Below are 16142 nucleotides of genomic sequence, written 5' to 3' on the forward strand. Positions count from 1 at the left end.
GAGAAGCTGAGAAGATTTCAACCCTTGGTGAAAAATGAGAGTCTAAATGAGAGAGGTTCATAAGCACAGCTGGAAGGTACAATAGTGACATTTTGGCCCTTGGAAACCAAACTTTGAGGTTCACACTGATAATGTGTGCACACAAATAAGCAGAGAAAGCAGCTGCTGTAAGGGATGAAGATTTAATGCTTTACAACCCAGCCCAGCAGTGAATTCCCCATGAATGATGAGCAGGAGTCACCCAGAGACCGAGTGCCCCCAATAAAAGTTGGGAGCCCTTGTCCTGTGTTTTTAAGAGCACAAAACAAACTGGGAGCCCTTGTCCTGTGTTTTTTAGAGCACAAAACAAACTGTTCACAGCAGCAGGGCCTGAGTCACTGCTATAGTCACCTCCTGTCCAGGCATTTCATCATGGCCAACAATAACACTGTGACACCTCAATAACTGGACATCCTGTGCTTGACAAGCACCTCTGCACACCAATTTGCAAGGGAAGGGAGCTGCCTGCCACAAATTATGTGCTGGGTAGCCCTAGCAAGCTCTCAAGCAGTGTTTCCCTCCCTCCAGGACATGCTTGTCTCCAAACCAGCATCACCTCTTCTGCACCATAACAAGCAAGAAACTGCTGGCACAGGCCAGTAAAGCTGGGTTTGTGCTGGAAATGCAAATATATGCAAATATAAAATAGCTGTAAGTATAGCACTGAGGCACAGGTGGGCTCACAAGTTGCACAGAGCTCTAAGACAGGTTTCCAAGGTCACCCTCAGATGGAAAACATTGGTCTGTGGACAGGAAGTCAGAGCAAGAGGAGCTGCTACTACGAAAAGAGAGGCTGGGGTGAAAATGCAAAGCAACACCCACATCCCCTGAACACAGCTCCTTACACAAAGCCCAGCCTGAATACCACATCAATCCCTGAGCAGCCTGCTTTTTTCTAAATTACTTGATACCAAGAAGAAAAAGAAACCCTCACCATATATTTTCTATCCTAATTGAATAATTAAAAAAACACCCAGAAATGAAAATCCACCCATGGGTGTAACAGCTCAGAACACAAGCCCAGAGTTGAGCATGGAGGATTTAAAAGCCAAAGTACATGCAGCACATTTGGAGAACCAAACAGGTCCCACCTCCAGATGGGAGCACCACCAGGGAGTATTTCCCTCCATGAGTTTCCACCAGAGCTTGGAGCAGCCTGGTCTGAGTGGAAAGTGTCCCTGCTCATGGCAGAAACTGAAAGTGGATGGTCTTCAAGGCCCTTCCAACCAAACAATTCCCCAATTCTGTGGTTTACAGCCCTCCAGCTCAGCTTTCTTCCTCTCCCACCTTCCTGGTGCTTGGCAGTAGTGATGAACAGCAGCAAACACTCAGGAGGAGGCCTCACCTGACCAGCAGTCCCACCCCAGGAGCAGCTGCCAAGCAGGGCTTTTATTTCCCAGGACACAAATCCTGCTTCCAATGATCCTGGAACGGAAAGGATGGAGCAGGGCAGGTTTAAGTTGCAATTATTTCAGGCTGGGAAGCTGCACCAAGTCAGGGGGGCAGAGCCTTTCTGCCTATTCCAGGTGTAACCCAAGCACCCATCCCATTTTGTACTCCATTCCACAATCCTAATGTCCCAATCCTAAAACAATTCAACATCTGCAATGAAGTGGGACCAATATTGGCTTATTTTTGAACAGCTGCAATAGGAAGTCCATGCTCCCCACCCCAAATGCAAAGGGAGAGGGACAGGGGGGCGGGGTGAAAACATTAACAGAACATCACAAAATCTTTCAAAATTAGTTTAGACTGGATATTAGGACAAAATTCTCCCCTGTGAGGGTGGTGAGGCTCTGGCACAGGGTGCCCAGAGAAGCTGTGGTTGTCCCTGGATCCCTGGAAGTGTCCAAGGCCACACTGGAATGGAGCACCTGCAGAAGGTGCAACCCATGACAGGAGGTGGAACAAGATGAGCTTTAAGATCCTTCCAACCCAAACTTTTCTGTGATTTTATGAATAACCTGCTCAGACCTCAGGACCTTCAATGCTTCAGCAGCTTCCTACAGCAGAACCAACCCCACAAACCAACCCACACCCCTTGGGCACCACGCCACGCTCAAACCTCGCCCCTGTGGGATGGGGACAGAGCAGCCCTGAGTGCTGTGGGCTCTGTGCTCAGGCAGCAGCAGGCTCTGTCCCCAGCAGAGCAGAGCAGAGCTGAGCACACCTCCCTGTGCTGCCTGAGCATCTGGGTCAGGGCTGGAAATGGAGCCCCACGTCCTCGTGCAACCCCGCAGACAATCGGGCACTGAGAGCGCACAGCGATGCTCCTGACACTGCCCAGCCTCCCCTCACTGATACACAACCACAAACAGCCTCAAAGGGAAACAGATGAAACACTAAAAAGGCAGAAAAAGTGGGGTTTTTTCCCTACAAGGATGGAAGCAGGAAAATAAGGAGAGGCTAAACGTTTGTGACATGCTCCATATTTTAATTCAATTAGTGCAGGTGTTTTGAGGTTTTTATGAGGGTTTTTTTACGTCCAGTGACTACCTAAAAGCCATTTATTATTAGAAAGTCAGATTTGTTGGAAACCTCTGGGAATCTAAGTGGCAGCATGAATTTAAAAATTAAAAAATCATGGGAACAGAAAGGGAAGTTGTGCCCAAGGAAACTGAGAGCAGTCTTGTGACTGATGGTAACGTGGCTCTGAAGTGCAGACTCCAGCATAATTTGCCAAACCAGCCATGCAGATTATGAAAAGGAAACCTGGCAGAAATCACAGAGAAAACAGATCCTCACTGAAGACTTAAATCAGTTACTTGACATATTTTTTTAATATTAGGGTTTGTTACTGGCGATGTATGAGACAGTAGCCAGACCACAAGAGTTGCTCCCTCCCCAGTGCCTTTGCCAGGGTTGTAACTAAAGCAAAAGAAAACTAAATTTACACGCTACGATTCCCAGCCTAGAATAATATTTCCATATTTCATTAGCAATATAAATATTTTATTTCAAACATCCAGCTTTTGAAGTCCCAACACATCAGACCCACATCAAAGACTCCAAGCCTCCAGAGCTGAAATGTGAATATCTTCATGCACAATGCTGTTCTCTGCACTTCAGCTGTTACTTTTCATAAACCCACCCAAAAAGACACACCATCAACATTATTCATTTTCAATGCCATTCCTCTTGGAAAACAAAAACAATCCCTGGGTTTGCCTTTATTAATTTAGTTTCATGTAACACTGAGTGTTCCTTGGTCTGAAAGACAAAACACCACACGTATTCAAGATTATTTCTTGTGTAAATAGTCTGAATTTTGGAACACAGAGTCCTCCTCTTTCCAGCAATACCTACTCAGAGTTGTATCAAAAATCAAATAAGTCTCTTCAAGACATGTATCTGCAGGAAGGAGAGAAAGGCTCCCATTGCATAGTTGGCCTAGAAAAATCATAAACACAGAAAAGGGAAGAAAAAGGAAAAAATCCCAAACCATCTTGACTGCCAACAAATTATGGGTGTACAGCCTGCATGGTGATGTGTCTTACATCTCCTGACATTGCAGATGAACTGTCCTGGCATCTTCCTTTTTGTGGTTATGCTACAAGCAGGAAAAACCCTCGTGGTTTATTTGCCAAATCCCAAAAACTTTCTTTACACTCCATCACAGGAAGCCAAATCCCTCTGTTTGCAGTGCAGATCTTCCACTTGGCCTTGACAGCAAACCCAGTGGGGTTGGGGACACAAATCCTCCCCTTCCCAGCCCAGCCATCCACAAGGAGGGTGCCAAACAACTCAGAGCAGCTCTGGTTCCTGCTCCAGGGGGGCTTTTGCCTTTTACAGGCAATTTCATCACTGCTGCTCAGTGTTTTGGGCACTGAATGCCACACTTTGATGATTCAACAAGCTCCAAATTTCAGAATTTGGCCTCCAGAAACTCAAGCTATTCCTTGCCCAGTGCCTTGCTCACAGCTTTATCTGTGTGTCAGACTATTCCTACTCATTCCATCCACTGCTCCTACTCAGCTGCTCCCAATCCATGTCAGATGTGACACTGCTCCCATCAGTGACCTGTGACACCAGCAAATCCTGTGACACTGCTCCCATCAGTGACCTGTGACACTGCTCCCATCAGTGATCTGTGACACCAGCAAATCCTGCTCAAATCTTGCTGCTGACACTGAACCCAAAGAACAGGAATACACAAACATCTTCCCTGAAACATGAAGCATTCCTTACAATTTTAACTGAGAGATGATTGAGGATCACAAAATAATACTGAAAACACACTTCCTTCCACACTGACAGCAATGGTGACAGTACCACCAGGTACACATCAAACCAGTGCCCAGGTCACAAGCAGAGTCACTCAAAGTCATTACAGTGTGTTCAAAGGCTGCAAAATATGTTTTACATATTCCCCTCAGCTCAAAAGTTATGATCAATTAGGTTCACAAAGAAGGTGAAATAAAGGAAGATAAAAACCTCAGATCTCACCATCTAACTGTTCTGGAAATTATGAATATTTCAATAACCACATGCAAGCCTCAGAAGTAAATTCCTCCTGCAGACACATCCAATTGCTTCTAAATTCCTTTTCTAGTGGCACAGTTGAGGCACAGGGATGTGCCTGTGCCATGCTGTCCTCACACCTTTATGGAGATGTCCATCAGGCACCTGGCTGTGCACAATCCCAGGCAACATCTCTGGAACTGTGGCTCTCAGCCATCCTTTCTTCAGCAAATCCCTCCACTACCTGGCACACTGAACAGGAAAGTCTGCATGGCTGGGTAACAGATCCACAGGCTGAACTGGTAGGATTTGAGCACATCAATTAAATCAGTTCCAAAAGTAACCTGTAATTCCAGCCAAACAAGGGAATCTCAGCCGGAGGTACTGAGTATGTGTGAGCAGCTTGTGATCCTGCCATGGAAATGAAGCTGTGAAGCTGTGAAATCCCAGAGTGGTTTGAATTGAAGGGAACTTAAAGCCCATCCAGTGCCACCTCTGCCATGGCAGGGACACCTTCCACTGTCCCAGGCTGCTCCAAGCCCCAAAATCCAGCCTGGCCTTGGGCACTGCCAGGGATCCAGGGGCAGCCACAGCTGCTCTGGGCACCCTGTGCCAGGGCCTGCCCACTCTCATGGGAACAATTTTTCCTGATATCCAGTTTAACCCTGCTCGCTGTGAGTTTGAAATTGAACAAGATTTCACCTTCCAAAGTCCCCCACCTGGGGAATGCTGTCATCCAGCACTCACCCACAGCCCATAAAACAGCAAAGCAACCCAAAACAAAGTGCAAAGCAACCCAAAACAGTTGCAAAGCTCAGCCAGCACTTTGTCCACCCTTCACAGCCAGAAATAACTAAAAACACTTCCATCAGATGCCTCCTGAATGGGTGGGCATGTGATCCCTCTGCTCCTGCCACAGAAAGAATGCAGGGGTGTCCAGCTGCCAGCACACTCTCAAGAAAATTTTCCTTACCAGTCTAAACATTTTATTTTAACTAAAAGAAGGCAAGCCAAAACTTACAGCACAGACTGGAAGATGCCCTCCTGCATGTGTTTCCTCTTGTTATAAATAACAAATAGTTATTGGCTTTTGCATTTCTGTATTAACTTTTGTTTTGCAAGTTATTATTGGTCACAAAAATCCTGATATAGTGCAATTTGTAATTACTGCTTTTGGTATAGTATAATCTGTCAGTTTATGTATGCACCATATAGCTTTTATAACTAGCAGTGTCATATGTCCTATCTTAGACTGTAGCATAATGTTGAAATTATTTTTTTATGTAACTAACTCAGAAAATGGTGTAAAAGAATTAAAAGTGATTTGCCCCATTCACAGACTGTCTTATCTGAAAGACAAGATGACAGAAATAGAAGCCAGAGCACCCAAAAAAAGGGAAGAATTTATTGACCCTCATTATTAGGGAATGAAAATACAACAAGAAAAAATAAAATATATTGGTCTCATCTACAAGATGGCATGAAGATAAGTCAAAGGTTAAAACTCAAATTTGAATATATATAAAAATCCTTATGAATATTAATGTAACAGCATATAGAGAACACATGGTTTAAGAACGGTTTTATAGACCACATGGTTTAAGTTAACAGAGTGCAAATAGCCAAGCATCCCAGTACTTGGATTTATCTCTTTTATCCCTTAACAAACTTTTATAAAACTTTTCAATAGTGAGCTGTGTTTCTCACAATCTCACAAAGTATTAGTGCAGCTCTCTGCAGGGCACCCACCACACGCTGCTCCCAGCAAACACAGCCAACACAGCCCATTGCTTAGATAATCTCAGTTGGTTCAGGCACTCAAAAGCCACATCCACCCTTGGAAAAACAATTAATAAAAGCCAGCATTCCACCCTGGGAAGTGGACATGAGAATTAACTATTTAATTAACAAAGGAATGCCTGTCTCTGAGAGGGTCACTGCAGAACCAAGCCTGGCTTTCCCAGCTGCTGTTACACAAACAGTTAAATGCAACAAGGCCCAGCCTGCATCTCACAGCAGCCACAACTGCAGGAACTCGGTGGCTCTGCTCTTCTTCCAGAAAGAGGAACCCAAACAAACCAACCTCCCTCCCTTCTGAGGCAAAGTATTGCATGACCAAGCAGCTCCAGAGGCATCTGGTTTAAAGATCTTTAATTATTTGTTGTTGTTAAGTGTGAACAGATGAGAGGGAGGGAGAGGAGGAAAGATTTCAATCTGTAGGTGGGTGAAGCTCAGATTAGCAAGGTATTAAGGACAGCAAGGCAGGGATGCCAATGAGGTGCTGCCTGAAAATAGCCCCACTCTGACCTATCTGTTCTCTCAGCTGGATCAGGAGATCCGTGGCCATGGAGCCAGGGCTCTGTGACTGCTGGGGAAGGATGGGAGATTGCAGGAGTATTGGAAAAAGCTGCTGAGGCTGAGGATAAAAGGGTTACAATGAAGCAGCAGTCTGAATTTTTGAACAGAGTCCACTTTTTCCAGCAATACCTGCTCAGAGTTGCACCAAAAATCAAAAAAGTCTCTTCAACACATGCATGTGCAGGAAGGAGAGGGAGCCTTTTATTGCATAGTTGGTCTGGAAAAATCAGGAGATGTAGGAGAGTGTGATGCTGCTTTCCATCTCCCTACAGCACAGCCACACAAGAAATAACTAAATTTGGGAATTTACCTGAATAAACCCTTCCCAAAGGTAAATACTCAGGAGACACATCCCCTGGGGATGTCCAGCAGGATCCACTATACCTGCTGCAAACAAAACCAGGGAAAGACAATTCTGCTGCTCTTTCTGATGTGCAGGGGCTCCTCTGAGCAGCAGGGGTGAGAAAAGATGTTCTGGTACTGCAGGAATTCATCTGGGGGTTTAGACTGGAGGCTGGGAGGGTGGGGAAGCCCAGGGAGCAGCAAGGTGTCCTTGCCCATGGCAGGGCTTGGGATGAGAAGATCTTTGAGAAGAACCATGCTGGGACTGTGTGATCTGACAAGGAGCCCCTGGGAGCAGGAAAAGCCCATGGAGACACCTCATGCCAGGCTCTGTGACTCCCCAAAATTCCCTCCAGGCCTGGGAAATGCATATGAGCCTCCAGAATATCTCAGGAGTACAAAACAAATGAGGGGCACCCAGCCCACAACCAGACCTGCTCTACAGGAGCTGTGCTCTGACATGCAACTTTTAGATAAATCTCCCACACCTCCTAAACCTGATAAAATACAACATTCCAGTTATTAAATTATTCCAGTTGTTAAAAAGGAAACAAAAAATCTTCCTGCAAGCCGCACAAGAGCTGTTGAAATGACTGCTGGTGGGAAAAATACAAGTGGTGTTTTGGAAACAAGATAAAAACACTAAAGTACACACCAAAAGATGTTAAACAGTCACAGAAGTTGGAGTTTGGGGGTTGTTCAGGTCTTTTTGTTTTGTTTGTGTGGTTTTTAGAGGTAAGGGTAGGGCTACCAGATATAGCACAGGATATAAATACAATAAAAATACACATGAGGTTCTCTTTTAAAAGTAAATATATTCTTATTTGTCCTTGAGCATTGCAAAAGCTTTTCACTGGGTCTGAAAATAACTTAAATTCACAAATATTTCATGCGGGTGAGGGCATAAAAGTACAGTGGCAGAGCTCCTGCTGAAATATGCAGCCACAAGAGCACTGACAACAAGGGTCTAATTCTAGGTTTGATTTCACATCAGCAGTGAAACAATGAGGGGTCTGGAATTTATCTGATCCCAAGACAAACTTGTGCTGGTCTGGATCAGTCTGAAATGTAAGACATGCCACACATGGCACCATGTAAATTCAGATTTAATGGGGACACAGTTGAGCTCCTGGACAGCACAAGGAGACCACGTTCCTGGCTGGTTTTGGGATTTCTTGCCCTCCCCAAACACAATCTGCAGCAGACAGGCTGCCAGCAGCAAGGCTGCAGGCTCTCCTTCCTTTCTGGAGCAGCAAGGAGGAAGGATCAATATTCAGAAAGCTCTTGAGAAACAGTGGAACAGCCCCTGGGGAGCAGAGCAGACACAGCACCAGCCCAAAATTCAGGAAACCTGGAGCTCCTTAGCCCACTAAAAGCCACTTTTTGCCAAGTAACCAATTTCCTTACACTCTCCAGTAAATAAAACATGAAGGGCAGGCAGAGACATAAAATATGAATGCACCCACGTCCGAAAGCAACAGGCCCTGTTATTGTAGATGCTGCATAAATCATTGAGGACAAGGGGACTTGTGTCCCCTAAGGGAGGGCACAGAATTTGGGGTCAGACAGCAGGCAAGGGAGCTTGATATGAAGAAATGTTGCATCTATGTTCTCCTTTGTGATCTGCACTGCCTAAAAATAGCAGAAACCACTTTAGTTCATGGATTATTTAGTCAGGCCAGATGGGTGAAAGGCAGAATGAAGCCTCAAGACAAACTTCAGATGATTTTGGTGGGGGCCTCCACCAAACCCAGCACTTGGACTGGGATGGCAACAGCATAGAATCCCAGAATGGTCTGGAATTGATAAAAATTGATAAAACCCATCCTGCCATGGGCAGGGACACCTTCCACTGTCCCAGGCTGCTCCAAATGTCCAGCCTGGCCCTGGGCACTGCCAGGGATCCAGGGGCAGCCACAAATTCTCTGGGCCTGCCCACCCACAGGAGTCTCACTGGGAATTCAGCCAGAATGACCAAAATGCTCCTTTCTGTCTGATTTCCCTGCCTGGGGTCACGACAGCAGTAATGAACTGCACTGCTAAAACTCACTGCTGTGTCTATTTTCCAGAGCTTTGCCACACAAACACAACATCTTTACAATTTCAAGTGTTTGCAGTTACAAGTGTTGCTATGTAACTTCTCTAGGGAGGAGTAATAGCTGCTTTATGGAAAACTTGCTCCCAATCACTGCCATCTCCTTTTTCTTGAGATTTTTTTTATTCCAGGCAGTTGACTGACAAATAACACTGCTGCTTCCAATGCACAACATCTCGCCTTTTTTGTGTTTGTACAGTTTGATTGAAAAGGCACAGCAGCTTTCAGACAGCTGGTGGCAGCCAGCAACCTCCAAGTTCAGTCATGACAACCCTGGAGGCAGCTGAAAACCACTTTCCACTGTGAAAATGTGACCCCAAGTATTTTTTGGACTACATTTTTACTACTCTGTAGACTTGAGGCGATTTTGCAGGCAGGTGGATGAGCTCAGACTGTGCTCAGCTGTGCCAGTGAATTCTCTAGGACAGGACATGCAAAGCTCCAAGCCAGTAGTGCTCAGGTCTTTCAGGGACTTCACATTTCTCTTTCCTGCCTTACAAAGCTCAACAGGCCCCCACTGAAGATCCAGAAATTGCCAAGTCTGTCCTAACACTCACTTGTGGATGCCTCCTCCTCTGATTATTCAAAGATTCAACAGAACTGAAATCTTCAACCCAAAGTTATTTCTGAGTATAAATCCACTTCACAGAGTCTCAGAACAGTCTGAGTTGGGAGGGACCTTAAAGCCCATGCAGTTCCACCCCCTGCCATGGGCAGGGACACCTCTCACTATCCCAGGCTGCTCCAAGCTGGCCTGGGACACTTCCAGGGATCCAGGGGCAGCCCCAGCTGCTCCTTGCAGCTCTGCTCACTTGTTTTCCAAGGTACTTTTTAGGCAGGACTCCCTATCTGCTTCAAAGCTCTGCATGGCAAACTGTATTATTCAGGAATCTCACAAAATCAGGGAAATGGCTGAGAAAAATCAGGAGCATCCATCTCAAAATGAGACCTAGACAAGAACCTACAGGAGTGTTTGTGTTCTTTGACTTTTTTTCTTCCTTATTTTCCTTTCTATCTCAGTAGAGTGTGTTCTTCAGTCTCCCCTTTCCTCCATCCTTTGAGGCTCCTCCCAAGCCCAGGTCAAATGCTTTCCAGCCCAGTGGCATAATCCAGATTGTCCAGAAAATCCAGAAAAATCCACAATCCAGAAAATCACCAGGATTAGGAGAAAGTGGAGAGGCTGCTAGAACCAGAGAAATGCCAAACCACCACCAAAAAGAGAGGGCAGAATATTTTAGATAACTTTGTGGGGTCTCCTTTTCCTCCTCCATGCCCAAAAGAAAGAGAATCAGTGTGAAAGGATCCCAAGAACTGTAAATAAATGATGACCCTGTTCATCAATGAGCTCAGGCTGCAATGAAATGAAAGCCACAGCAGGCTCTGTAATCACTCACAATAACCCCCCCCAACAGGATCACTCCTGCACTGATGGCTCAATTATGCCTGGGCAGAACGTTACACAACATTAAACATTAACAAAAGTCTGAGTCTGGGTCACTTTTCTCCCAGATAAATCCAAATCAGTAACCCAGTGCTCTTAGCTTAAGTAACCCAGAATTACCAGATCAATTCTTTTCCTACCTTTCCTTTCACATTTGATAAAAGCCAGGCCACTACCAGAGAGAAAAATGTTTGCAAACAGTCCCTGTGCTAAACAGTTATCATTTAAAACACATTTATATTGTTATCATTTAAAACACATTTATATTGTTATCATTTAAAACACATGTGGTTTGGGAGAGAGGTGCTGATGTAAATTTAGGAGCTCAGAAATTAAACCAGGGGCAAACTGGTTCTGGGCTATGAGGCTTCACTCTCAGCTCCCCAGAAGCATTTCTTCCCTCCTCTAAAATCCTGTTCCCAGCAAACAGTTGCACCACTTCTGCTCCCACAAGCTGCTAGGAGATCTGTGAAGGCAAACACAGCAGAAAAGCTGCTTTCATTTCTCATTTGGCTTTTGCAATATCACTTTTCATAACTCCACCAGAATTAGAGATCCCCTCACCACCTGAAACATCTGCCCACTCTCTCTGTGCAATTGTATTAAGAAAAAATAAAGTTTCTCAAGGTTTGCCCAACAGATCACAGGATGCCAGGGTGTGTGAGGCTGCAGGAGCTCAGTGGGCACCTGGTGTCCCCTCCCTGCTCCAGCAGGGCCATCCCAGAGCCCAGGGCACAGCATTGTGTGCAGCCAGCTGTGCCCCAGCCCCAGGGAGGAGAGCCCCCAGGCCGTGTGGGCAATGTGCTCAGGGCTGGGCACTGCCCAGGGCACAAGTTGTGCCTCCTGTGCAGGGCAATTGCTGGGCTCAGGCCCTGCCCGTGGCTCTGGTGCCATCGCTGGGCCCCGGAGCAGAGCCTGGGCCCTGCTCTGCCCCTCCCTGCAGCCAGGCCCAGCCAGGCCTGAGGGCCCCTCTCAGCTGGGGCTCCTCTCCAGGCTGAGCAGCCCCAGCTCCCTCAGCCTGGCCTGGAAGGGCACCCACATGCTCCAGGCCCTTGCTCAGCTCCAGCAGCTCCTGGCCCTGCTGTGCTCAGCACCCGGAGCTGGACACAGCACTGCAGAGGTGCCTCCAGGGCTGCCCCAGGGCCAGCATCCCTCCCTGCCCTGCTGCCAATGCTCTGCTGCTGCCCCCGGCTCCATTGGCCTCCTTGGGCCGGGACACTCTGCTGGCTCAGGGACAGCTCGGTGTCCCCAGGACACTCTGCTGGCTCAGGGACAGCTCGGTGTCCCCAGGACATTCTGCTGGTTCAGGGACAGCTCGGTGTCCCCCAGGTCTGTCCCACAGAGCTGCTCCAGCATCCTGTGCTGTTGGTGAGGTTGTTCTGTGTTGTTTTAACCTCAGTGCAACATCCAAACACTCTGAGAGAGCTGAACAATGCCAGGATTTAGGTGGGGTGTGACTGGTTTAGAACAGACAAACCAATGTCCCCAGAGCAAAGCAGGTGGCTGAGATGAAAAGGGAAAATTGCAAAACACCAAAGGAGTTTGAAATCATATGGAAAAAACCCAGAAAGCTGGGAAGATGAAACTGAAATCAAAGTTACACCAAAACTCACTTGCTGGTGGTCCTTCAACTAAATCCTTCTCACCCATAATGCTTAATACCCAACAATCCCAAAGCATCAGCTTCTCCAATACAAATAAACTGGAGTCAAATGTCTTCAACTTCATTGTTTTAAAAAATAAATCAAGTATTACAGCATCCATATTCTTAGTGGTGAAAAAAACCTGCTTGACTGCTGAAGTGATCTTTTAAATTTACATAATTTAAATATTAAATATATTAAATAAATTTAATATACCTATCACTGAGACCAATGAATTTTTACTCCTGGTTAAAGCAGCCCAGTAATCTGTGAGAAATCATGCTGAAGTGTTGTGAAACTTAAATGAATAAAAATACCTGCTTGTCTTTAAGATTCTCTTTCAGAGAAGTGTAACTTCAATTCTTAAATTCACTTTTAAAAGGTAGAACAACTCCAGGTAAAGGGAAACTGATACTGAATTCCACCTTGTATTCACAGCTTCTCAAAATGAATAAATGCTCTTTGTCTTCAAAGTATTTACCCAGGAAATGTGACAGGTTTTCTAAACTAAGTATTAGATAAACATTCTTTAGCTATGAAAAATAACTGCTGCAGTCCCTTCACCACATCCTGTGCAGGGAATGCTTGGTACAGGGTGAATCCTGGGTTTTAGGATCTATCTAGGATATCTGAAATGTCCCTGGATATTTCTTTCTAAACACTGTACAGACTGGATCACTGCTACAACACATGCTACAACAACAGCAGCTGAACCAAGGAGAACTCAAACTGTTCTAAAAGCTGATAAAGAGTTTAAAAAAAAATTTAAAAAGCAAATAAAAGTAAATTCAAACTCCCAAAATCAAAGGGGAAAAAAAGCAGCAGGAAACAAACTTTTCCCAAATAAAAAAAAAATGTTTTTCTAACTGGTTTTAGGAGTTCAGTTGTTTTAGGAAAGGCAACAGAAAATATATCTAAAGGACCAGTGATAACCACAAGGAACAGTGATAAACACTAAAGGCTGGTGACAAAACACTGTACAGCAAACACTTCCTAAAAGCAACTTTAGAAGTCCACAGTTTCCAAAGCAGAGTTATTTCCCCTTGGCTTATCTGTTGACACTTCACACACTTATTGCAAAATAAAGTCTCTTCTGAGAGTGTCACATTACACATTCACATTCAGCGAAATCACACCCTCACTATCTTTTGGTTTTGCTTTTTTTTCCCCTACAAGTAGAACTCTCCTCATAAAACAGCAGAATAAGAACAATTCAAAGAGCAGAGTAAATCTCCTTAAATCTTCATCCTTAATTTGGGCAGACTAACCCAGATGAGCTTAAACCAAACCTTTCCAGTGGGAGCCTTCACTTGAATTCCAGTCCCTGCACACCTGGGCTCTGTCACCTGTGCCAGCAGAGCTCAACAAGATTTTCTCAGAGGCATCCCCCTCCTCCTCTCCTGTGCCTGGGTGATTCCACGGTGGAAAACCTGCTCTTTTGCTGGTTTTTTGCAGGAAAACCTGTTCTTCTCCTGCTTTTCTGCAGACAAGGAGTATGAGCAAGTCCTTCCCCTTTCGGTGGCAGCAGCGAGTTGTGAGAGCAGCCCTGCTGGATGCTGAAACCAATGCTCACATTTCCTAATCCACCTTTCTATTTTTAACCAGAGTCATTTCCCCCCACCTCCTCTGCCATGCAGACAGCTGCAGAAAGCAGCTGGAGACAACAGAGTGCTCCATCAGGGCAATTTTCCTGGCCAAAAACCATCCTCAGGCCAGAGGAGAGTGCACAAGGGACATTGCCACGGTGTGCTCCTTCTGCTTGTCCCTTGTGGCCACAACAGTTCTGACTGCACACAGAGTGTGGTAACCTGGTTACCCAAAGGATCATGGCTCACCTGAACTGGCTCAGAGCCCAGTCAGCACCTCTGGTCCCTAAAACCTCAAAGGAGAAAGGATCCAGAGCATGAATCTGCTCCTGTACTGGGAGCAGATCCCAGGACAGGGAGGAGGGACCACTCTGCCTTGGGTGTTCCCAGCACAGAGACCTCCTTCCACAAGCTCCCACCTCCTGGGGAAAGGTCTGGAGTCACCTTCTCCTCCAGGTTTGGATATCTCCTCCCCCAGGCACTTGGCATTAGGTGTCAGACCCTGAGTTCTCTCCTCACATGGGAGAGCAGCTTTAAAAAGCTCAGCTTTAAAAAGCTAATGTGCAGCCAGGCTGTAAAGTTAACCAAGCAAAAAGGGCACTTTCCTGAGCAGCAGGAGCAGTTTGGAGCTTTCCCAGGCAGCTGGAAAGCTGGGCAAGCAGAGCACAGGCTGTGCAGGGTGCTGAGCTGCACCAAACTTGGGCACGCAGCACTCGGGGCATGGGCTAGCACTGAAGGTGAGGTCCAGCTTTCTGAGCTGTGCCCTCCAGTTGGATTAATCCTCTCCCTGGAGATGCCTGAAAATGCCCTGGTAGGACCAGGCAGACCTTTGGCAGAAGACAGCCAGGCTGAGAGTTTGGCACTTTAAACAGATCCAGCTTAGGGGGGGAAGGCACCACTCCAACACCGACTCAGGAAGCTTAGAGGAGTTTAGCTGGAAGTTTTGAGTCATGCTCTTGGACATGGGCAGCTAGAACAGCTTAAGCCCTTCTTGAACCCTTTTTCTTTGTTCAGGCAATGGCTGCAAACATCACAAATGGAACTACTTCTGCTGTTGTCCATGTGCTACAGATTTTCCATGCTTTAAGTTACTCACTGCCAACACGATCAATCAAAATGTAAAGCAACTGCAGACAGGACTGTACAGACTCTGAGTATTAAATGCTTCAGAGAAACCCATCACTTACATGCCTACAGAAACAAAAGTCAACCAAAACAGAAGTCTGGTGTGGAATTAAGCACAGCAAGACCCACAGCAAATCTTCCCAGCTCAAAGGGATTTGAATCACAGGATGCCAGGAAACGAAGATGCTGAGCAAAAACACTCCATCAGCCATGAACCCACGTGAAATTACATTTCATTAATGAATGACAGTGTTTACAAGTAAGTAAATACTGTGTTTCCCCTCTGCCTTAGCTGGAGCTGCTCTCTTAGGAAAAAGACCTCAGGGTGAGCAGGTCCTCTCCCATCATTAATCCACTGGACTGCAGCACTTTGTTAACAGGCACAGAAACCACAGCAGCAGCAAACACCCACGTGTGAAACCAAGATCTGCAACTAATTTCATTTCTTACCTTCTGGAAAAGGGGAATTTCAGGGAAACCTCTTTAGCATCTTTTACAGGCACCAGGCCTGTGGGTTAATGATTTACCTGACAGTGCTGTTAGGCAGATTAGATAAGAGTGGTTTTGTTATGGTCTGTTTTCCTGCCTTTGTCTGCATAACCAAATCAACTGGCAAATGAAGAAGGCAGGCTATTACTTGACAGAGCAGGAAGAAATTAAAATGCTCCTCTCAGCTTGCTCACACCATCCTGCTATAAAAACACATTTTTTATACAGATACACGTGCCCATCTGTACACACACAGCCTAAGAACCAACGCCTGGAGTAGCTCTTCTCTGTGTGTGCACTTGTGTGTTCATATACACAAATATATGTATCAAAAATACACACAGATAAGCCACTGCAGGCAATCTGGTTCAGTTTCTTCCCCAGAAGTCAAATTAAAAAGAAAACCTCCTTGACTCATGGCTCTAAATCTATTATAAAGCTTCCAGCTTAAAGCATTGAGTTCCAAAGAGGTTTAGGCTGAGCAGAAGAGGCGGCCGTGCCCAAAACGCACAAATAGGATCACAGCCCCTGGAAAGACTCCGCAGCAGATCCAGGGATGAAGT

At 45.8% G+C, this 16142-nt stretch overlaps 1 protein-coding gene across 9 annotated transcripts in view; it reads right to left on the minus strand.

Moving 5' to 3' along the window:
- Positions 1–16142, minus strand: part of SGMS1 (sphingomyelin synthase 1) — a 96666-nt gene that overhangs the window by 19565 nt on the left and 60959 nt on the right. The window lies entirely within an intron of this gene.

This window comes from Ammospiza nelsoni, chromosome 8 (assembly GCF_027579445.1).
Source record: "Ammospiza nelsoni isolate bAmmNel1 chromosome 8, bAmmNel1.pri, whole genome shotgun sequence".
In the NCBI taxonomy this organism is placed as follows: Eukaryota; Metazoa; Chordata; class Aves; order Passeriformes; family Passerellidae; genus Ammospiza; species Ammospiza nelsoni.